The sequence below is a fragment of the Canis lupus genome, chromosome 11 (genome assembly GCF_048164855.1).
Source record: "Canis lupus baileyi chromosome 11, mCanLup2.hap1, whole genome shotgun sequence".
NCBI classification, from domain to species: Eukaryota; Metazoa; Chordata; class Mammalia; order Carnivora; family Canidae; genus Canis; species Canis lupus.
In genome coordinates, this window is record NC_132848.1 from 12,088,952 (window position 1) to 12,112,676 (window position 23,725).

Here is a 23,725-nt window from a genome sequence, read left to right on the forward strand (position 1 = left end):
ATACTGAAAAGTGGCAAATTCAGGTATGTATGAATCAAGAGGTTAAAACAATAAAATAAGAGCAACAGGAATATCACTGTCCATCTGTCACTTCCTCCTTCCCTCTATTTTGATTCTTCTTGTCTAGATTTGGGCTTATTCTGCATCTTGCTCTACATGATAATAACAAGGTTCCAGGCAGCTCCAAGCTTTTTTTTTTCTTTTTTAAGATTTTATTTATTTATTCATGAGAGACAGAGAGGCAGAGACACAGGCAGAGGGAGATGCAGGCTCCCTGCAGGGAGCCTGATGCGGGATTCGATCCCAGGATCCCAGGTTCACAACCCAAGCCAGAGGCAGACGCTCAACCACTGAGCCACCCAGATGCCCCCAGCTCCAGGCTTATACAGTACTGACAGCTAACAATCTCAAAAGGAGAGACTCTTTGTCAGCATCCATATCATTCCTTCAGAAAATCCTGACTGGCCACACCTGGGTCATGTGTCTTCCTCTAGACCAATTATTGTGGCCAGGAAATAGGGTATTCTGAGTGAACACTGTGGATCACAAGTCTATCCCTCTGGCATGGCTGTTGGGATCTCTTGATTGATAGACTCAAAGGAATCACCTGCAATTGGAGAGGGGGAATTTTCTCCAGTAAGAAATGCTAGACAAACAAAAAAGTGGCACATGCCCACTACAGTACAGAATATATTCAGATAATTTTATGAGATTCATGTATATCAAGTCTTGGCTGTTCCTGCTGCCTGCTATAAACTTTGTCCCAAATGTAAAAGCACTTGGCAAATGCTTAAGTCAATCCCTTCTTCCTTGGCATAGCACTATTTCATTTTTGTATTGCTCAGTTACAAATCTGTCTTCTGCTTTTCCTGGAACTGCTAATACATTACAGTCTTTATCCAAGCCATCCAAGGTCTCTTATATTTGTTTTTAATGTGGAAGCATTACCAAGTTTTTCCAAAATTCTATCCTCTGTCCTATACATAAATATTCTCTAGAATAAATCCTGTTTCCCAGATGAACCAAATTCCTAGGGATCTGAATTACTGAAAATGTGTCCCTTTAGGCTTATTCCAATTCAAATAATAAGTTGAATTTCAGTGCATAATCATACTGCTAGCTGCTTCTAAAATGGATCCTTATGACAAGTTTTCTCTATGAGACCTTTCTTGCTTTTATCTTCCCTGTCAGAAGATGCAAAGCTGCTTCGACTTTTCTGTCCTCTTGGAGTGACGATAATAGTAACAGTAAAGTGACTAATATGTATTGAGTAAATTGATGATGGTGTTGTACTTATCTTATATGCTTATCTCCTTTGAACCAGACAACATGCCATGAGGCAGATGTCAGGTCTCTATTTTACACAGAGGAAAACAATCTCAGAGTGGTGACTTGCCCAAGATCATATTGCCAGTAAGTACAGTATGTAAGATTTAGAACTATCAGTGCAACCACCAAGACTATCCTCTTTTCCCTGTGGTTGGACACATTGGGGCTATCACCTTTATTTCCATTTTCTTATTCCTCATTCTCCACCTTACTGAATTTGCTTTCCATCTTCCTGCCTGCTCTAATTCTTCGATCTTTCTACCCTCCTCTCTTACAAAGATCGCATTTGACTTCCTGATAGCAGGCACTTAATAAACAACTGTTGAGTACATAGTTGTGTTACCAGCTCACTGAACAGTCTAAACTCATGCTCTCATAGTGATGGCCATTTGATCCCATCAACATTCCCTGTAAGGAAAGGCAAGTGTTATTTTTCCCATTTAAAGTATAAGGGAATTAAATATAGAAAAAGAGAGATAAGCAGAGATCTAGGGTGTCAACTCTGTGGCAAAGAAGTGGAAATGCCGTGGAATAGATCATATTCAGACTTTCGAAAATCCAGAAAAGAAACTGGTCTGTTTCATTTAGAGTAAATGCCCATATTCTTTTCATGGTTTAATCCTCTTCTCTTTTCTCTTCTTCATCGGGTTCAGGCCCAGAGCCTCAGCCTGTTCCTCTAGTAGGCCCTCATTATGCCAGGTCTTTTCCCTTTGCTCCACCTGAAACCTCCAGAAATGGATGTGGCTCTCTCCCTCACCTCCTTCAGCTCTCCGCTCATATGTCTGCCTCATAGTGAGGTCTTCCCTGGCTACATATTTAAAATTTCATTCCCCTTCCTTCTGGATTCCTTTTCCTCCTTTCCTATTTTGCTAGTCTCCAAAGAACTAAGTGCTTGTTAAACTAGTATTACAATTTTTAGTTTTCTGACTCCCTCCACTAGAATGTACACTCCATGAAGGCAAGAATTTTGCCTGTTTTGCTTACTGCTTACCCTCCAGCACAGGGGGGAACAGGAACAGGAACAGTGACTAATATACAGCAGGCATTATGGAACTGATGAATGAGTAGACAAAGATCTTCATTCATTTTTTTCAGGAAACACTGACCACAAAAAGGAGAAGCCTCCCCAAACCTCCCTTTGCACAAACACCTCGAGGAGGAGAGACAATAAAAGCCCAATGCCAAATATGAAAATAATATCAGAGGCAGGAATAGAGTATGAAAGAGCAGTATAAATAACTGCCATGATTGCTACACCACTGGAAAAGCTCAGCTGGAGACAGGAAAGATTTTTGAGCCAGGTTCAGCCAGGGAAAGACAGGCAAGGAATTCCAGAGACGGAACCCTTCCCCTCTGCTCCACCCCCAAGACTTTGCCTCCTGTTATCTGAGTAATAAGAAGGCAGGCCTCCCCCTCTTATCCTGGGAGTCAGCAGGGCAGCCTACAGAAAACTTACATACCAAACAGTATATTATCTCTCATTTCATATGAAATTTACTTGCATATTTGGGAGCAAATCCTGTTAATATGTGAGCACTAATTTTGGAATACAATCATTTATGTCTGAGGCTGGCAGCTCTGTTCAGGAGGAAGGTTTGCTGGCAAAGGGAATGGCACTGTTCTCTTCTGACGCTCCACAGTGTGCCACGTGGCACACGACGTTTTTTAATTCATTTGTTTGCTTGAAATTTAAATAAAACCCTTATTGGGAAGTTACTGTCAAAATCTCAGGAAAAATCTCAAAAAAAAGGAAAGGACCATCACCACGGACAGAAGTTGGAAAGAGATGCCATGAAAAAAATCATATTGAACTTCCTACAAGCCTTATGCTTTGCCTTAATAAAAGCACAGTCCGGATAATGCACAATGCTACCAAGATTAAAGGAGGAGCTAAATCCAGAAACACATGACACTGACTTTGTGTGCTAGCATTCCTACAAGGGAGACTCTGGAGATGGGCAAGGCTGAAGGCTGAAGGCTCAAGGGTTAGTTGGGTATTGTTTATTCAGTGTATAAGCACTTTAAGAAAATTCCGTTCATCCAATAACCGATTTTATATCAATGTTATTGGTATGTAGGGAAATAACTGATGTGTCCTTCAACACACTAGGAAAATACCTACTCTTAAAAACTTTCTCATGAGAAAATTCATTTTAACTTAAACCTTTCCCATCTACACACACACACAATTTTTTAGGTAAGTTGTCAAACAAATGTTTAAATCCTGCTATCTAGGATCAGCCTTTGAATGGTAGTTGCAAACATACCCATCATCTCAATTAGGGGTCAGCACACTATAGCTCCATGTCACAAACCTAACTGCCTCTGTTTTTATAAATGGTATTTTGTTAAAACACGACAATTTATATATTGTCCATTATCTATGGCTGCTTTCTTGAGAATGGCAGAGTTGAGTAGTCAAGATAGAGACAGCATAGCTTGCAAAGCTTAAGATATTTGCTATCTGGCTCTTTGCAAAAAAATGGGTTTGGGATTCCTAATCTAGTAGATACAAATTTCTGATATAAAGTCTATGATTAACTTCACTCTTAAACTAGCCCATTCTTCTAGGGTAGCTTGGATACTAGTATATAATAAATTGTTCTTCAAAAATAGCAATGTGGTTGTGTCTGTATATTAATTGTTACCATTTCCCTGATTTTATTAAATTCTATCAGATGAAAATGTTATTCTGTAAAATAGAATTACTGAACAGTCTAGATAGCACAGTGTGAAGGCCAATGGCAAGACACTGCCCACAATGGGAGCCCACGCTGCCCAGTGAAAATGAGGTGGCTAGGAAAATGGGGGGAGGGGTCACAACTCCCTGAATCTCCTCAAGCGCATATATTTTGCAGCTGTGGTGCCAAGAGACCGACCAACTGCTTGGAATGCCAATGAGTGAAGCCAAACAGAAAGGAGAGTGTGAGGCAATTTTTCTAGTGAAAAAGTATTCTTTCTTACAAATTTGAAATAATTTCTCTTTTGTATTACATTCATTTTTTCCTCTTTGAAATAACACGGTTTCATCTTCTACCAAATGTTTTCCTTCCTTTTGATTTCTGCATCAAATGAAAATTAATTCCTTCACCTGGTTCACACAAGACAGTTCTACAGGCTTAAAGTGCACAATAAAAGAAGTTTAAATGGATTAATTTTTTCAGTAGGTGAAAATGGTAAAAATGCCAAGTTGAAATTTAAATTTTTTTTTTTTTTTTTTTTTTTTTGTATTTTTCATGGAATTGAAGGTGGAGGCACTGATAAGCCAAGCAATTTGAAGGCAATAGCACGTAGCTCAGTTCACGGGCTGTATCATGTTTCCTCTCTCCATCCTGGGGGATGATGAGATCCATGCTTGCCAGTTAGTAGTTCTGAGACCAAGGACAAGTCACTTCTACTTTTGGAGGGGGCTCAGTCACCATGATGGTCAAGAAAGAGTCACTTTTGCTGTTGACGGGTCTCCCAGAGGACTGAAGGGAACTGAATGAACTGAGAGGTTTTGTGGTGTTTGCCTTTGTCAGCAAAACCTCACCAGAACCTCCACCAGTAGCTGGTGATGGGGAAGGAAGGAAGTGAAAGTAAAATCAAGCATTTCTGTTGCTATTTAAAAGCCACCCCAGGAACGAGACTTGCAGGGTAAAAAGTTGAAACTAAATGAAGCTTTCAGTTTTCTGTGGGTTTCAGTGACTGAAATTAGCCTGAGGGCTCCCCTTTTGTCTCTCCCCTTGTAGCAGTGGTTACACCCGGGGTTGGCAGGAGATAAAATGCTGCTGTGCACACAGAAAACTGCTTGTGCGATAGCCAGGGTCTCTCTGAAGCTAAAGTGCCCCAGCCACTTCTACTTTTTTTCTTCTTTTAATACTCCTGGTATGCTGCAAAGTGAAATGCCAAAACAGAATTGCAAACATTGTGCTGCATATTTTCCACACAGACGTTAAAGTTAGAAAAAAAATTAGTAATTTTTAACACATGCATTTTTTATTTTTTAACCCATGCATTTTTTAAAAAGATTTTACTTGTTTGACAGAGTACAGTACGAGAGAGCCTAAGCATGGGGAGGGGCAGAGGGAGAGGGAGAAGCAGGCTCCCCGCTGAGCAGGGAGCCCTACACTGGACTCTGGACTGGATCCCAGGACCCTGACATCACGACCTGAGCCACCCAGGTGCCCCGTAAACAAATGCATTTACGTAAGTGCCACACGTTTATCTTGTTTTTCAAAAGGTTATAGCATTTATAAGCGATGTAGGCTGTGCTAGAGAGAAGGTGACCCAAACTTAAGAGAGTGTGATGAAGGACTCCTTCCAGTCACAGGAGTGAATGCTACTGCACGTATAGTATAGGCTCCTTTGGGAATGATGCCAAGTCTCTGAGACTCTCTCAAATCTGGAAGTCTGGATGAAAAGGCTCCCTGGCCCTCCTTCCCTCAGCTCCTCCAGCTTCACCACTGAGACCAGAAGTTTCGTATGTAATTATGACTGGGGAGCAGGGAGGAGGAAAATAAGGGACTATGGAGAGGTCCACCATGGGCTCCTTCCACAGATATTTTTCAAGTGCCCCCTATGTTCACAGTGTCCTGCAGGATTCAGCTCCTATTCAGGGTTTGAATGCGGGCAGTTTTATTCTCTGTGTTATCAGGCCTTTCTAAACCTCAGTGGCCTCATCTGCTGCCTCATTTGTGAGGTATCTTGTTAGTGGTTGTGAGGATTCAGTGACTTATACGTGTAAAGGTATCAGAACAGTGCCTGGCACGGTGAATGAGAAATAGAAAATTCCAGTTCCTTACTGCATTATGCTCTCCATTCTCCCCTCTGCACCTACCTAAACAATTGCCCTGCACTATATAAAGAGATTTGGTAAAACACAGGTAAATGTGACTCCACTGATAAGGGTGAGGGGAAAAAAGCATCACTGTATTAAAGAAACTCTCTTAAAAATTCATTAATCAGCCATTCAACAAGCAATGTGTTAGGCACTGTATTTTTGCATAGCTTGCAAAATATCTGCTGATATTAAAGTGAGCAAACCAGGAATGGTCCTGTACTTGTGGGTGGGACGGATACTAAATAGATAAATCTGGCGGGCACTGAGGTGGGCACTTGACGGGATGAGCACTGGGTGTTATTCTGTATGTTGGCAAATTGAACACCGACAGAAAATAAATTTATTAAAAAAATAGATAAATCATTTTGCATCATGTCAACTTTTTGTTGAAGTATAAAGTGCATACAGAAATTGCAGGAATAATAAGCATACAGCTTAGCTCATTTTCACAAAATCAACACATATACCGGGGAGCCCTGGGTGGCTCAGTGGTTTGGCACCGCCTTCGGCCCAGGGCCTGATCCTGGAGACCCGGGATTGAACCCCGCGTTGGGCTCCCAGCATGGAGCCTGCTTCTCCCTCCTCCTGTGTCTCTGCCTCTCTATCATGAATAATAAATAAATAAATAAATAAATAAATAAATAAATAAATAAATAAATCAATCTTTTTAAAAAAAATCAACACACATACACATAATTCCTAGATCAAGAATGAGATCTTACCGGCATCCCAGAAGTCTCCCTCTGCCCACTTCCATTCACGGCACACACATACCACCCACCCTCCGCCCAGGTAAATATTATTCTGAATTTCTAAAACCACAGATTACTTTAGCCTCTTTTTAACTTTTATAAAAAAGCTATCATGCCATGTACTCTTTTGTGACTGGCTGTTTTCTATTTTTTAACTCAGTGTTATGTTTTGATATTCATTCTTTTTGCATCTAAGTTGTAATTTATTCTCATTCCTGCATATTATTCTACTGTATGAATGAATATACCATTATTTGTGTATCCACTCTACTGTTGGGGATTTGGGCTGTTTCCAGTTTGGGAATATTATAAATAATACTGCAGTTGACATTCTTATATGTGCCATTTGTTGAATATATGCATGCATGTCTGTTATGTATATACTTAGGAGTGAAATTGCTGAGTATAAGGTCTGGGTGTGATCGGTTTTAGTACACACTCTCAAACAGCTCTCCAAAGCGGTAACAATTTGCACTCTGGTCTACAGAGTATGAGGCGTCTGATTGCTCCACATTGTCTATCTCTTTCACTTTAGCCATTTTGGAGGGTATGTTGTGGCATCTGCTTTATGATGTTAATCGGCCTTTCCCTAGTGATGAATGCAGTCAAATGCCTTTTCATGTTTATTTTCTGTTTGGGTAACTTCTCTTGTGAAGCATCTACTTTGACATTTGCCCATTTTTCTGTTGAGTTCTCTTCCTTTTTCTTAGTGATTTGAAGGGGTGCTTTATAGATTCCAGATGGTAAAAGATCTTTCATGGATATATGCATTGAGAGTCTCTTCTGTCGGTGTATGGCTTATCTTTTTACTCTCAATGGTATTGAAGGACTGAAATTCTTAATTTTAATGTAATCCAATTGATCAATACTTTTTCCCTTTATGGTTATTGCTTTTCTGTGTCTTAAGAAATCTTTGCCTGAGGCGGTTCTTGTGGAGGCTGCTAGTGCGAGACTGGGAAATTGTTATGCACTATGTAGCCTGGACTAGCAAACAGTACAGTCAGGACAGCTAATGGTGTCCCCAAGAAACCAAAGGGCAAGATGCCTATTCATGCCTTCTTTGTGAAGACACGCTGGGAGGGACATAGGAAGGCAAATCCAGAGACCCCTGTGAACTTTGCCTTTTCCAAGTGCTCTGGGAGATGCACTATAGTGCGTGGGGAAGAGAAATGTAAATCTGATGAAATGGTAAATGGCACTATGATCAGGAAATTAAGGCTAGTGACCAGCTAACAAAGGCAAGAAAAAAGATCACAAAATCCCCAAATTTTTTCGTATTTCATCTGGCTTCTTCCTCTTCTACTTAGAACTCTGCCCAAGGTCAAATCCACACACCTACACATTTTCATTGAATATGCAGCCAAAAAAAAAACTGCCAATATAGTGTACAGAATTCCTAAAACTTCTCCACAAAGATATTCCACCTTAATCCCTGGAACCTACGGATGTGATGAGACATCACTCAGTCCTGTGATTATTGTCTGTGGCAGAGTTGACCTTAAAACAGGAGATTATCTGGATGGACGTGATTTAACCAAAAAAAACCTTTCTACACAGAGAGCTTTCTCCAGCTGATGGAAAGGGAAGTCAGAGAGATTTGAGGAATAAAAGGGATTTGATTCGAAGATGCAGGAGGCCACATGAAAAGGAATTCCAGAAATTTTAAAGAGGTAAGAAAGGGTTCTGGCCAGTTGCCATCAAAGAAACAAGGTTCTCAGTCCTACAACCACAAGGAACTTAATTCTGCTAACCACTTGAGGGAGCCTGGAAGGGATGCCTACTCAAGCTTGCAGATGAAGATCCAGCCTGGCTGATAACCTGACTTCAGCCCTATGATTTCCTGAGCAGAGAACTCCGTCATAACATACTGGACTTCTGACCTACATGGCTGTGAGCTAATAAATGGGTGCTGGTTCAAGCTGCAAAGTTTGTAGTAATTTGTGCCACAGTGATAGAAAAATTAAGCGAGAATAATTTGGGGAATAATTTGACTGATAGTGAGAAGCCACCTTATGATGAGACAACAAAGTTGAAGAAGATGAAGGACAACAATGTTTCCAACTATAATCTAAAGCAAAATAGCATTTTAGCCATCTAACATTCCTAGGGAAAAGAGTGGAGGAGGAAGGTGAAGAGTAGGAGAATGGGGTAAAGAGGATGAGGAGGAAAGTAATTAATAGAACTGTGTATCTGCTTTCATGTGAATTACACATTGAACAAATGCAGTAATTGACTCACTTTTTATTTGTTCTCATTGAATTACATGCCAAACAAACGCTGTAATTGACTCAACTTTTATTTGTTCTCATTGAATTTGATCCCATAACTGGAAATTTGTCACACTGTAGGTTTTTTTTTGTTTGTTTTAAAGATTTATTTATTTATTTATTTATGATAGACACAGACAGAGGCAGAGACACAGGCAGAGGGAGAAGCAGGCTCCATGCCGGGAGCTTGATGCGGGACTCGATCCCCACACTCCAGGATCACGCCCTGGGCCAAAGGCAGGCGCCAAACTGCTGAGCCACCCAGGGATCCCCCTCCACCGTAGTTTTTGACGTGTTCTAGAAATTGCAAGTGGTTTCCATGAAGTGTTTAGGGGTGTCACAAGCACCCAGAAATTCTATCAAAGGTGTCTGTATTTCTAAATATTTTGCGGGTCCCTGGGCAGCTCAGTTAAGCATTCAGCTCCTGATTTCAACTCAGGTCATGATCTCAGGGTGGTGAGATCAAGTCCCCAGCAGGGCTCTTTGCTAACTGTGGAGTCCGCTTAAGATTCTCTCCTCTCTCTCTACCCCTCCCCCTCTTGCGTGTGCCTGTGAGTGCACACCCTCATGCTTGAACTCTTTCTCTCTCTCTAAAAAAATAAATAAATAGGGACGCCTGAGTGGCTTAGCTGGTTAAGCCTCAGACTCCTGATTTCGGCTCAGGTCACAATCTCAGGGTCCTGGGATCAAGCCCCACAGTGGGCTCCACACTCACCAGTAGGTCTGTTTTTCCCTCTGCCCCTCCACTCCTCAGGCACGCTCTCTCTCTTTATCTCAAATAAAAAAAAAATTTTAAACTAACTAAATATTTAAAAAATAAGACTCTCTTTTGTTGTCCTCATTCCATGACCTTGAGATTTGTGTGAGTGGGCAGGAAAATGTTCCTGGAATTTAAGAAAAAACATTTGTAATTTGGTTGTAAGGTAGTGTCATCCGTTAGAGATCCTGTTAGGAACTGTACATACCTGTAGTTTGCAAGGAGAGCACATCACCAGAGACAACCTCTTGCAGTCCCTGCTGGGTACTGCACTGTGGGAGGGAGAGAGGGTGGGGAGGGTGTTTGCACCTTTTGCAGGAGATTCAGGAATAAGGCCAAACCTGTCGATGCTTCAGGTTGTCTGGATCTTCCCTGGTAGTGACATAACATTCTGCTGACATTCGCAGCAGTGGAAAAGGGGTCTCAGCTCGCTCGAGGTGTCTTCCGGTTCTTTTTATTTAAATCTGATAGTTTGAAAACAAACTGTAAAACTCTTCATTGTCAGAAAAGCGAATAGCGGGTGGGGCCCCTGGGTGGCTCTGCAGTTGAGCATCTGTCTGCCTTTGGCTCGGGTCATGACCCTGGGGGTCCCGGGATCGAGTCCCACATCCGGCTCTCTGCCTCTCTCTCTGTGTCTCTCATGAATAAATAAATTTAAAAATATTAAAAAAAAATGTGAAGAGCCACCGCTCCAATAAAAGTGCAGAAGCTTTCTGACCTTAAAACACACAATTTGCAACATTCTGGTGGTTTGTTTGGGGGGGTGGGGTGAGGAGGGGGTATATTTAGAATGCCAGGACTTTCTTTTTGGGTACACGCTTCGGGGAAGCACAAGAGAACACAGAAGAGCACATGGAGAGCCCGCGTGGAGCTCTAGAAGTTTCCATAAGCTGAGCACAGTGGGCGGAAAGCAGCGGGAGGAGCGCCCTCCCTTCATTCAGGCCTCCCCTCAGGTCGCGGCGCCCCGTCTCCCCACAAAGGCAACCCCCAGCCCTCACCCTTAATATCAAAGTTGTTGATTTCCCTCAGAATGCTCAGATGTTTTTGAAGCAAAAATGGGGAGTATCATGTTTTGTTTTTTTTTAAGGTGGGGGAAATTTTTTTTTTTTTTTTTTTACCTCAAGGTCATTGAAGATCTTTTCCTGTTTCCTCCGAGAAGGTGCATTGTCTCACCCCCCGGCAGGCGGGCTTCGAGCCCTCTCACCTCCACTTCCGGCGTGGTGGCGGCGCGTGCGCAGACCCCACGCGGGCTGCGCGGCCCCGCCCCTCCGCTGCCCCGCCCCCAGGCCTCTGCTCCTCTCGCGAGACTGCAGAAACCTCCACGGGATTTTCAGAGACTTTCTGACTTTATTTTTTTTAAGACTTTTTTTTTTTTTTTAAAGACTTTATCTATTTTATTCATGAGACCCACAGAGACAGAGAGAGAGAGGAAGAGACATAGGCAGAGGGAGAAGCAGGCTCCATGCAGGCAGCCGGATACGGGACTTGATCCCGGGACCCGGGGTCGCGCCCTGGGTCGAAGGCAGATGCTCAACCACTGAGCCACCCAGGGGCCCCTTTTCTTTTCTTTCCTTTTTTTTTTTTTTTCCTGTTTCTATGAGTCTATTTTGGATTTGTTTTTGTTTTTGTTTTTATTCTACGTGTAATAGTATATAGTGTTTGTCTTTCTCTGGCTCATCTCACTTAACACGGTCCATCCAAGTTGTCACGAAGGGCAGGGGATGCATGTGCACCTATACCTGCATCTACATCTCTCTGTACATTCCCTCCTCCTCTTTATCCATTGATTCACTGACGGACACTGTTATTTGTCCAACTTGTTTTTACACCTTGCAGATCTCCCATGTCCTGTTTTCATTTCCTTTGGATGTACCCAGGTGTAGAATTGTGGGATCATGTGGTAATTCTATTTTTAAGTTTTTGAGGAACCTGCATGCTGTTTTCCATAGCAGCTGAACGAGTTCACACTCATTCCAACAACAGGGTCCCCCTTCCTCCACATCCTCGCCAACACTTGTTTTTTCTTGTCTTCTTGATGGAAGCCATTCTAACAGGTGTGAGGCAATAGCCTACCGTGATTTTGACTTGCATTTCTCTGATTATTAGTAATCTTGAGCGCCTTTTTGTGTGCCTGTTGGCCATTTAGATGTCTTTTTTGGGAAAATGTCCAATCACTTTTCTCTGCCCATTTTTTGAAATTTAAATTCAATTAATTAACACATAATATATTATTGGTTTCAGAGGTAGAGGTCAGTGATTCATCAGTCTTATATGACACCCGGTGCTCATTCCATCACCCAGTTACCCCATCCCCGTACCCCCCTCCCCTCCAGCAACTCTGTTTCCTATAATTAAAAGTCTCTTTATAGTTTGTCTCCCTCTCTTCTTTCTTTCTTTCTTTCTTTCTTTCTTTCTTTCTTTCTTTCTTTCTTTCTTTCTTTCTTTCTTTTTTTTTTAAGATTTTATTTATTTATTCATGAGAGACACGGGGAGAGAGAGGCAGGCTCCATGCAGGGAACCCGATGCAGGACTTGATCCAGGGATTCCAGAATCATGCCCTGGGCTGAAGGCAGTTGCTCAACCACTCAGCCACCCAGGTGTCCCTCCCTCTCTGATTTCACCTTATTTTATTTTTCCCACCCTTCCGTATGATCCTCTGTTTTGTTTCTTAAATTCCGCATATAAGTGAGCTCATATGATAATTGTCTTTCTCTGATCAACTTATTTCACTCAGCATAATACCCTCTAGTTCCATCCACGTCTTTACAAATGACAAGTTTTCTTTTCTTTTTCTTTTTTGATGGCTGAGTAGTAGTCCACATATAATATATACACCACATCTTCTTTATCCATTTATCTGTTGATGGACATCTGCCTCTGCCCATTTTTAAATTGGATGGTTTGTTTTTTTGTTATTGAGTTACAGGAGTTTCCTATAGATTTGGGGTATTAACCACTTATCAGATGTATGATTTGCAAATTTTTTTCTTCCATTCCATATGTTGCCTTTTAATTTCCTTGATGGTTTCCCATGCTGTGTAGAGCTTTTTAATTTGATCACTGTCTTCTGTAGAACTTGCTATAATTTCTCATAAGCACACCTGAGCCTTGAGCACTTCAAAAGTGCATTAGCGAAAGAAGTCAGCGGCTTAACATCTAAGCCCACTTTCCCCATTAGTCCTTCATTTGGCCTGATAACAAGTTAATTTAGCCTCTCAAGATCCCAATTTCCCTGATCCTGGCATTTCTTCTTCCTTAAAAGCAGGATCCTATCTTTTAAGTGCTTTAACCCCTTGGAACAAAAGGCATCCTCTCACTAACTTGGGCCCTTTTAAAAAAGATGCCACAGAAAGTCTTTTCCCTTATTTAAAATGATGTGTGTGTGTATGCTTGAAAATCGAGACAGTAGTTTATTTTTAAAGATGAGGAAGAAGCAAAAGAAATTCCCATAAGGCTACTTGCCACCCAGAAGCTACTGAGACACAATCCCTAAAGAAAGGATATCTAAAGCAAATGTCACTTTCTCTTCACACAATTTCTTCTATAGTTGCTTCCAAGTCCACTCCAGCAGCTGGAATATGAACACAGATTTATAGAAGAACTCATTTGTCGGAATTGTAATTAGAAGCCATCAGTTAATATTATCGTATGATAAAAGCTGAGCTTATCTCGATAAAGTCCTGGGATGGAATGGAGTTCTGGGTACCTTTTTTCTGTCTCAAGCTTAAATTTGCAAATGACAACATCTAGTTGTCAAGAGAGAAGTCTTCGAAAACAAATCCAAGGTGGATTGGAGTGGAATGATCCTTAGGTAAAGAAAGAGAAGGATGTGCTTTCTGCCTGGCAGCTGGCCTCCAGATGATGAAAGTCTGTATAGTGTAGGACAGGCAGGGACCAGCAAATCTGAGTGATCACCCCTTTGGGAATAAAATACATACATAAGTAATTGAAATTCCCTTCTAAAGTAGGGTCAGAAGAAAATGAATGTTGTCGAGATGGGAGCCAACACCCAGAGATAACCTCAACTAATAGAGGATGTGATGGCTCAGAAGATAAACAAAATAACGTGTAGGAGAACTGCAAGAAAAACAAATGAAGGGAAATAGGGAGGGAATAAAACACAGGATGAATTGGAAGGAAGTGACTACTTGGGGACAAGCCAAGGAAAAATACGAACAACAAAGAAAAAAAGAAAAGAGCTTCCCACTCTAGTGGGGGATGATGACACTGGGGGAGGCTCTGCAGGTGGGGCTGCAGGAGGAATATGGAAAATCTCTGTATCTTGTGCTCAGTTTTTGCTGTGTACTAAAACTGCTCTGAAAAAAATATTAAGTCTTTAAAAAAAGGAACTTAAAAAAAAAAGCCAATCAAACACACAATGCTGTGATTGCTCTGGTGGAGGATGGGGAGGAGTGTTAGCCTTCATTAGAACTGCATCTCACTGAAAGGCTTGGACCTTGACCTCTTTTTCATTTAACATTAGGGAATATCTCTCTTGGGATTTGGGCTCCAGGGAAAAAAGACAGAACAAAACAAAACAGACACAGCCTCAAAGAACAGAGAAAGGCCGAGAAGAGGAGTGGAGAAACCACCACAGGAAGTCTCTCAACAGGATCCCTGTCTCTCTCTTTCTCTCTCCATCCTCTGGTTTCCATGCTCACTCCTTCACGTCCTCCCCTTCATTGTTTGCCATGCTTCTTCATTCTTTCATGAAATGTGTCCACTGGTCACTTCTGATATTTTACTCTCCTCATCCAATTGCCATAAGGAATAAATCTAGGAAATAGGATAATAGTAATAAAACCAAAGGCAGATGATAATATATATGGCTATATATTACATGTATTATCATAAATGACTTATTGTGGAATATGTCCCATTGCATGTTATATATGTTAATGCATATTAATATTGAGAATAAACATATACCATTCTCAAAAGTCTTTTACCATAAGACATGAAGAGACTCTGGATTTGACTTTTATCTTAGCACTTGAAGGGTCATAGTATCTTTAGAGACATTCTAACTCTTGGTAGATCTTAGAACCACCATCCTGAACCTGTACAGTTTCTGTGTTATCATCATTTTCAAATGCCAGTTTCCTACATTATAGTACAATGAGACTGTCAAGCAAGTTATACTCATAAATATAATGATACTTTGTACTTTTAAAATAGTATACTCCTAGGACCAGAATTTCCCAGGCTTCCTTGCAAGCCAGGCAAATGTACTTGCAATTTTATAGCAGAGAAAACCGAAATACAGAGAAGTTAAAAGCTTGAGCCAGTGCCTTACAGCAAGTCAGAAATAAAACTGGAACTAAAGGGAAATAAGTCCCGCTCAACGTTGGATTTCCTGTACAGAGAAACATGAAATAAGAAGGAAAAGTTATAAATTAGGGCTGTGAAAGTATTTTAATCAAGATTCTATATATTTACCAATTAAAAGCAAATATTTCATAAGTAATGGCATTTAAGAGTAGTGCTCGTAAAGAATAACATGGTTTTGTTTGATAATTTGCTTCTTGATTGCTAATGAAAATTTGTCATGTAAACACACATTTTCATGCTTTTCATGGAAGATGGAGAAAATGAAATGAGCTTAAAAACGATTATTAAATTTGTTTCAGGTGTGGATTTACGCTGGCAAATTCCATACTAGTTATCATTTACCTTTTTGGGAGATGACAGATCAGTTAAGATGATGTCTGTAATTTTCAAGAGTCCTTTAAGCTGCTATTAAAGGTAAAGCTGCGTGCTGTAGATTAAAAAAGGCTTTGTTCAGCAGTCAAACATAGGGCATTTGCTTCGAATTCCTAGGGCTCCTAGTAAGGCAAACCGAAGCATGAGATTGCTAGGCTGACTAGCATTCCAATCCACACACTGATGGGAGCACTAAAATCTGAAGCTATTATGGGCGGATGGGGAGGACAGCCAGGGCAGGCAGGGGTGGTGCGTAGGGATTTGGAATATGGAATCTGTTCTGCTGTTTGTCCTTAGGTGGTGTCAGACCCACAGATGTGAAAACAACAGGTGGGTGCCGTGTGTCAGTGCCCCGCTAGTGAATTGCTGGCCTGCACCCACGAAATTCTGCAGCTCTTTGTAATGCACAGCTCCTAGCACTAGGCTGTGTTGATTCTATGAAAGGAAATTAGATTTGAGGTCAGATGACCCACATCGAGATCCTGTATGGGCTGAGTGGCTTTGAAGGAGTCACTTGACCTGTCTAGACCCTTTGTTTTCTATACAAAGAGGATAACAATATCTCAGGGCATTGCTGCTCTGTGTCACACTGTTGCCCTCTGGTTTTACCTCCCTTTTTCCTCGAGCACCTCACTCCTGAGAGATCTTTTTAACCAGCTATAAATTATACACCATCTTATTCACCGGGCTCATGTCATAGGCCCCTTGCTCAGAAAGGCCCTAGGCTAAGTTTAACGCTCTGCTGTTGTCTTCAAATCCTAATTTTCAAGCAAGTGACTCTACGCACTACAAATTAGGTGATCAGGGCTGCCTGTTATGTTTCTCTATGTGATAAAAAAATGTCTGATTTTCAAATTTCTTGGAATTTGCTTCATTCCTAATCATCTGCTTTGAGTATCCCCCTGTAGCATGTACTAATAAATTACTGTTTTTGATGAAAAGACTTTGTAACCAACATATGGTTTGTGTGTTTTCTAGATCAGGAAAAATGCAGAATTCTGACTCAATGATTAATTCTCTCTAGACTATTTATATTCTGAATTTCTGGAGGAAATATGTTTTATGTTTTTGCCCTAGTGTTTGGCACATTGAGAATACTCAATAGAAGTTAGTAGATAGAAAGTATGAGTACTGTGTATACTGTAACAGTCTACTGTGAGAGAGACATTATCTTTGGGTGACAAAAGCATCCTCAGAGGGTAATTTATGGCTTTATTTTCCTTATTGTGGCTTATAGTCACTAAGGATATTTGACTTTCAAAGCACCAGTTGCTGCAGCTTTCTTCAAATACTTTTCACGTATCCTATTCAAATCTTTGTCTAGGAAAAAAATGCAAATATACTTAATGTTTTATTTCCAGTAATAATAGAGCTAAACCTGATATTTTTGTTAAGGTAAGTTGGGTTGTTTGCTGGGTATGTTATATGGTAATGAAAGTCAGTCAGATAATTTTAAAGTGACAAAGCTGGTTTATATTCATGGATTTCAGATATACATTTGAGAGTGGTGGGCACTGCAGGGGAGATAAGCAGTAGCAAATAGAATGCAGAGTTTGGAGCACCTGAGTGACTCCGTGGTTGAGTGTCTGCCTTTGGCTCAGGTTGTGATCCTGGGGTCCTGGGGATCGAGTCCCACATCAGGCTCCCCAGAGGGAGCTTCTCCCTCTGCCTCTGTCTCTGCCCCTCTCTCTGCATCTCTCGTGAATAAATAAATAAAATCTTAAAAAAAATAATGCAGAGTTTGTATTAGTTACCTATTGCTGCATAAAAATTTGCTCTGAAACACATCAGCCTAAGACAACATTTATTTTTTTACACAGTTTCTGAGAGTCAGGAATCTAAAAGCAATTTAACTAATTTGTCCTGGCTCAGGGTCTCATGAAGCTGCAGTCATCTGAAGGCTTGACTGGGGCTGGAGGATTTTTTTCTAACAAGGCACACTCAAGGCTATTGGCTAGAGACTTCAGTTTCTCCCTATATGACCTCTCCACTGGGCTGCTTGAGGCTCCTTAAGACATGGCCACTGACTTCCACCAGAGCAACTGACCCGAGAGAAAGCAAGATGGAGACCACAAAGACTTTTATAATTTAGCCTCCAGAGTGATATACTATCACTACTCCTGTGTTCTATTGGTTACACAAACTGTCTTATAGCAGTCTGTTTGGACAACAATAACAAACTACCACCAACTGGGTGGCTTATAAACAATATAAATTTACTTCTCAGAGTTCTAGAGGCTGGGAAGTCCAAGATCAAGGTGTCAATATGGTCTCATTCTGGTGAAGACTGACTTCAGGCTTCAGAGTCAGCACGTACTCACTGTGTTTTCACATAGTAGAAGGGGTGAGAAATCTCTGTGGGTTTGTTTGTTTATTTTTTAAATAAGAATATCGATCCCATTCATGAGGGTTCCATCCTCCTAACCTAACCACCTCCCAAAGGCCCTACTTCCTAACACCCTCACATTGGCATTAGGATTTCAACATATGAATTTGGGGAGGTGGAGGCAAAAGCATTCAAACCATAGCACAGACCAACCCTAATACATTGTAGGAGGGGACAATGAGAGGGTGTGAATATCAGATGTAGGATCACTGGGGGCTATCTTGAAGGCTGGCTACCACAGAGTTGGTGCATGAGCAACCAACTCAGCCTTTTCCCTGAGTTCCACATGAATTCAGCTCCAAAAGAGGGGGCAATTCACAAAGTCTTGCTTCATAGAAGCCCTGCACGGCTGTCTGAAGGCATGGGAAACCAGACTCAGGCTTGTTTACAAGTCTAGTCAATACATTTTTATTAGATCCTGAGTCAGGGCAGCATTGCACAAACTTGGAAGAACAAGTATCCATGAAATGATGCCATTTGCAGTGGCCCTACTTACTACATTCTCTGTGCTGTGTTAAGTACCATCAGGTTGGGGGCACAGGTTGTCTTAAAGAAAGATAAACAGAAAAAAATAAGGTGGGATATATAATCAAGCAATGGAAAGTACAATTCAGGCTAAATAATATCAGAATTTAGGGCTCCCTGCTGGTTTGCAAGAATGCAAGGATTACCTAAAGTATAGGTTTGTTGAGAACTGAATAAAGAGATAACATGGAGAGGTAAAAGGACCTGAGGGTAGGAGGGAGCCCTGAGCAGTGCCGGGAAGGGGCAAGAGGATCGTTCCGAAGCTACAGAGGCTTGAGTGAAGCTGGCTTATACCCTTAGGAGAAGACCAGAGGGTCCCACTCTCCCTTTATATCAGGAAGATGGAAGAGAGCAGAACTATTAATTGAGGAGAAACCAAACCCATGGACCTCTATCAGATACCTACCATATGGAATGCACTTTCCATGTGATTTTATTTAACTTCCAAATGACTGAGAGAAATGACTTCTCTACAGAATGGATTTTAAAATTAGAGTTTTCTGCATTCAAAGCACACACTATTTTCATAAGACGCTCTCCATCTCTATAGGGATGGGTCAGCTAGGACCTAGAAAAGCAGACTAGACTTGCTGGTGACTCCAAGTCAGAGGACGGAAGGAGGATGCTTTGTAATGGGCATTTAGCCATGGGGTAAATTTCCTCCTTCCTGGCCACAATCCTAGAAGGCTTCTTAAGGCAGAGCTGTCCACAATCTCCACCCTGCCTCCCATTGTTGAGACACTAGGTCTCAAAGTGAGACTAGGTCCAAAGTGAGACCTGGTGGAGAAAGAAGGAAAAAGGATCTGCATCACTCATTTCAAAATGGAGGCACTTGCTTTAAACCACATTAAGTTTAAAAGGCAGTTTCTCATATGGAGATGAGAATGACCTGTTTCTCACTTGGAGATATTTGCAACTTAGGGCAATGTCTGTAAGTTCATAATCTCACCCATAAAAATGTGGATAATAATGTCTATCTTGTTAAAATATTGTTGTAAAGGAGATAGCATTAAATACTACTGAGGGTAGCACATAGTAAATGCTATATAAATTGTAATTACTTTTGTTAAAGTGAGTGATTTATTACTCCAACTGTGGTCAGCTTTGGCTAAAAAGGTCACATATCTGCTTTCTTAGGTTAACATCTGCTAAGGGAGGGAAGGGTGCTTACCTAAAAATGAAAACGATACATTCTGGGTTATACTGCACATGGTGATGGGGGGAAGCAGCTTTAGATTAGGAAGGTGCCATGAATATTTCCCAGAGTTAGAAACACACACACACACAGAGAACCAGGAGAGGTTAAAAATGTTATCATCTTCTGCTTAGAGTGATGGTGAGATGCAGGAGGAGCATGGGGACAATGATGGTGTGTTGGAGGGTATGGACAGGAGCAAACCAAAGGTAGGATGGAAGACTGAATCTTCAGTAGTTTGAAGGTAGTTTGTAAAGAACACGTGCTGGGCACATTAACATCAGGGTTCCGCCTCAAGTTATCACTGTGTTAGTGGCAGAAGAAGGGAGAATGCAGCACAGGCTTCCTAGAACCCAGCCAAATGCTTTCTCTTGTCCCCTGCCATTTTGGGAATGTGGATGCTAGACCTCGCTTGTGACATTTCCTGGTTAGAGTTTAGCTGAAGCACAATCTGCATATGTTTCTTGCCTGGTGGAAGAAAGCAAATTAATTAAAGTCTCCCCATGCTGTTATTCATCAACTTCTCTACAATTATCATTGGAAGACCAACTTACAGAAGCGATACCAAGACTTTCCTTAGAGGAGTGCCAACGTGGAGGGAGGAAAGAGGCTCAACCCTTAGGAGAAAGGTCCAAGAGATTAAAGCTTTGGGAGACAGGGACAGCTCAGCTTTTGAGAGCTCTGAGGACCTTGCCTTGAAGGACAGTGTGTGTGTGTGTGTGTGTGTTGGGGGAGTTGGGGGAGTGTTCAGTCAACCAAAAGGAATCTTGAATCCTTTGCTTTTGCTGTGCATGTAGAATGGAACATCTTTCTTTTCTTCTTTTCTTCTTCTTTCTTTTTTTTTTCTTCTTCTTTTTTATAAAAATGGATTGTAAAGATAGCAAAGAAAATTACAAGCTTCCTGAGGAAGAAGGATGGGGAATTAGTCTCAAAATGACTTTTTAATTATGTCTGTATATTTTAGATATTTTGGCTTACACTACAGGTAGTAAAAAGATATATAGTTTATGCTATGACGTAGCTTTAGTTTTTATCAACAGAAATGTGTATACCATATTAGAGTATTACAGAAGGTGAGTTCAGATATTACTTACTTATTTATTAGATGTAAGAAATATGACCTAAAGGAATATTTTCAGGGATGATTAAGGTGAGATACATGCATCAGTCACTATTTGCAGTTACTCTTCTAGTGTGTGATCATGTAAAGCTCAAAAAGATAATTTCCCAAAAAATTGTCCTGTTCTAGAACTATTCCTAATACTTCTCATTTTGCAGACATCTTAGAGGAAAACAGCAGAAAGAAAGCCCATTGCTCACCCAGTGTAGGAGTGTGCACTGTCCCTACTTTATAGTAGGGACTATAAATTGCTTAAGCAAAAAAGTAGGAAGGAACGATGGAGAATTAACCCCTTTGTTTACCCTTCGCAACAAGACATCAAATAATTAAAATCTCAAAAATCATTGTCTCACTCGCAGTTTCATTTATCTGAGTATATAAGTAATCCTCTCACCTCTTCACCTTTCCTTGCTAGAGCAGTAAGAATTTAATTACATCCAAATGTCTCGGATGCATTTGCTCGCTTCACAGTGCCTTACACTTAGAGTAAAGATAAGGCCTGATAGTTCTTTTTTATTTTTTAAACCCAAAATTGATTACCTCATAAGTTCAAACACACTTCCAAAGTATACAGCAAGACAATGAATGTATATTACATTAGATTAAACATGGGATCCCAGGAGTCTTTTAGAAACATTTTGGAAGTTGAAGAAATAGAGAAAAGAATATTTATTCATAGGACTTATGCAGCTTACCTACAAGAAATTTCAAATATTTCCTCTCAAAACAAGAACATGAGCCTAATACATTCCAGCATGAGTTATAAATGTGAGTTTGGGAAAGTAGAAAGTCACACAGAGTAAGACTCTTCCTGGGATTCATGAGGCAGAAGGTGTTAAGATGGTCAAATCAGATGAGAGTTCCATGGGGCATTCACCCTTACACATTCTAGTTCTGATGGCAATTGTTGCCTCTCCTTATGGTTAATAGTGTCTGATGGCCACAGTCCTCGGGTACAGAGGCTTCTCTCTGGTCTGGCTGAAGCATTTTTCTGAAGAAAAGAAGTTGGAGCAGCTCCCAGAGCATGAGCCCCAGCCTGATAGAAGAACTCTTGTATTTCAAGCCTGGCAGATATGCATTATCATCTCCCAGAAAACTTTTTTTTTTTTTGTCTTCAGGGAGACTAAGTTTTCCCTCCCTGTGTCTAGGTATGATCTTGTCTCTAAATTCTAACCAAAGAGATGCTAGCAAAAAGTTTGGGGCTTTTGAGCGCCTTCTCTGAAAGATAATGATCATGTACCCTTGAGGTCTCCACTCCTTTGCCCCTTCTATTTGGGACGGGAAGATGAACCGTGTGGATGACCCCCAGACTTGTGATGATGTCACAGAGAGAAACCAAAGACATCTGAATTCTTGAAGTCTCATAGTCTTCTATGAGCCTGCTATACAGGCACTTGAGAAGAGCACAGAGTTCTGTTGTAGGCTCTTCCTGGGATTCTGGAAGACTCTCCTGATCCATGTCAGTGGGGAATCTGGGGCCACTCATGAATCTTCTGTAGGGCCAAGCTAATCCTGGTAAATGTTAAGAATTTATAATGAAGAGTGGCACGTCAGCATGTCTGACATAAATGTCTTTATTTATTTATTTATTTATTTATTTATTTATTTATTTTAAAAAATATTTTTTTATTCTGAGTGATACAGAAAGAGAGAGGCAGAGACACAGGCAGAAGGAGAAACAGACTCCTTGCAAGGAGCCCAAGGTGGGACTCAATCCCAGATCCTGGATCCTGGGATGACGGCCTGAGCCCAAGGCAGATGCTCAACCGATGAGCCACTCAGGTGTCCTGCATTTTTTTTTTTTTTTTAATTAAGGAGAAGTAGGTAAAAAACATAATGGATTATGCTCTTTGGGATAGTTATTTCCAAGAAGAGAGAAGTGAATTGAGAGTTAAACAACTTTTCCAAATGGTAGCTCCTCAACTGGTGTTAGGGAACACATGCAAGCGTTCAAGATTCTTTCATGAGAATTAAAAAATTATTATCCAAAATTTATAGAGAGGGAATGGGAAGGGTATACATCTTGTTTAGATAAACTCAACCATAATTGTCGCAATTATGACAAGATCACAGTTTTGCAAAATTGTAATTTTTTGCATATTCTTGTGCCCTAGAACTTCTTTTATGCTCACAATAGTATGATGTTTCAATAGGCCTGGTTCTGTCTTAGTTCTTCTTTTGAGATGTTTACTTGTCATTAGAACACTTAGCCCCAGTTGGACATCTCATCCTCGATTGGGACCCTGCCTTACACTTCACTTGATCGAACATAGGGGTTGGCAAACTATGGCTCATAGGCCCAGTTTTAGTCCACAGGCTAACAATGGTTTTTATATTTCTAAATGGTTCAAAAAATGAAAAGAAGAATAATATTTTATGACAAGAAAATTATATGAAACTTACATTTTGGTGTCTGTAAGTCAAGGTTTTATTTGAATGCAGCCATACTTGTTCATTTGCATGTTGTCTGTAGCTGTTTTCACATTATAATGGTAGAGTTAAAAGTTGCACCATAACCCACATGGCCTGCAAAGTATCAGGCCCTTTACAGAGAAAGTTCACTGAGCTCAGACCTAGCACAATGTGACATCTTAGTTTTAGAATTCAGAAGCAGAATCATAGAATTCTAGAGCTGAAAGGGTATTTAGAAAGCCTCTCATCAACATCCATGACACATCCCTAGCCAAAGTCAACAGTCTTATTTTTGGTGCAGTTATTCCATTCTTAGGCATAGCTACTTGAAAGGGAATTCTCATGTTCATTTATTTTTCTTACTTCTACTCTCTGAGCTTGGCCAGGGGTTAGAATGTAATAGGTGCTTTGAAATATTCAATTATTCAATAATTACTTAGCACTTTCTATGTGACGG

General features: G+C 40.8%; 2 long non-coding RNA genes across 7 annotated transcripts in view; one reads left to right on the top strand and one right to left on the bottom strand.

Moving 5' to 3' along the window:
* Positions 1-4,549: 4,549 nt before the first annotated feature.
* On the bottom strand, positions 4,550-23,433 carry LOC140642504 (uncharacterized). 5 transcript variants are annotated; one of them, XR_012038923.1, is made up of 5 exons: positions 23,260-23,433; positions 15,601-15,752; positions 15,224-15,283; positions 14,589-14,703; positions 4,550-6,752 (listed from the first exon to the last, which is right to left on the bottom strand). It is a non-coding gene; the product is annotated as an uncharacterized lncRNA (long non-coding RNA). The 5 variants fall into 5 exon arrangements; XR_012038924.1 differs by lacking the exon at positions 4,550-6,752 and adding an exon at positions 11,266-13,498; XR_012038922.1 differs by lacking the exon at positions 4,550-6,752 and adding an exon at positions 11,266-13,844.
* Positions 22,217-23,725, top strand: part of LOC140642505 (uncharacterized) — a 94,236-nt gene continuing 92,727 nt past the window's right edge. For both annotated transcript variants that reach the window (XR_012038927.1, XR_012038926.1), the window contains exon 1: positions 22,217-22,371. This is a non-coding gene — a long non-coding RNA (uncharacterized lncRNA). The remainder of the gene's footprint in view (positions 22,372-23,725) is intronic.